At 39.8% G+C, this 691-nt stretch overlaps 1 non-coding gene across 1 annotated transcript; it reads left to right on the top strand.

Annotated features, from left to right (window-relative positions):
• Positions 1–250: 250 nt before the first annotated feature.
• LOC127742311 (small nucleolar RNA R71) lies at positions 251–358 on the top strand. Its single transcript, XR_008003499.1, has one exon. It is a non-coding gene; the product is annotated as a small nucleolar RNA R71 (small nucleolar RNA).
• The last annotated feature ends 333 nt before the right edge of the window (positions 359–691 follow it).

Genomic DNA, 691 nt, shown 5'->3' with positions numbered 1-691 from the left:
ATTTTGTTCTGAGCCAATATGGCATTCAGAGTATCAATCTCAAGACTCTTTTCTTCTGATTCGTCCCATTGTTCCTAGGATTCCTTTTAGAAGTGTACATGAATTGGTTATTTCCAACCATTTCAATGAGTTCTTGAGCTTCTGTAGGCGTCTTCTTCAGATGAAGAGATCCTCCAGCAGAGCTGTCCAATGACATCTTGGATAGTTCAGACAGACCATCATAGAAGATACCTATGATGCTCCATTCAAAAAGCATGTCAGAAGGACACTTTCTGATCAATTGTTTATATCTTTCCCAAGCTTCATAGAGGGATTCATCTTCCTTCTGTCTAAAGGTTTGGACTTCCACTCTAAGCTTACTCAATTTTTAAGGTGGAAAGAACTTTGCCAAGAAGGCATTGACTAGCTTTTCCCAAGAGTTCAGGCTTTCTTTAGGTTGTGAGTCTAACCATGTCTGAGCTCTGTCTCTTACAGCAAAAAGGAATAGCATAAGTTTGTAGACCTCAGGGTCAACCCCATTAGTCTTGACAGTGTTACAGATTTGCAAGAATTCAGCTAAAAACTGATGAGGATCTTCCAATGGAAGTCCATGAAACTTGCAATTCTGTTGCATTAGAGAAACTAATTGAGGCTTAAGCTCAAAGTTATTTGCTCCAATGGCAGGGATAGAGTTGCTTCTCCCATAGAAGTC

This window comes from Arachis duranensis, chromosome 9 (genome assembly GCF_000817695.3).
Source record: "Arachis duranensis cultivar V14167 chromosome 9, aradu.V14167.gnm2.J7QH, whole genome shotgun sequence".
Classification (NCBI taxonomy): Eukaryota; Viridiplantae; Streptophyta; class Magnoliopsida; order Fabales; family Fabaceae; genus Arachis; species Arachis duranensis.
This window is presented reverse-complemented; position numbering and strand designations above follow the sequence as displayed.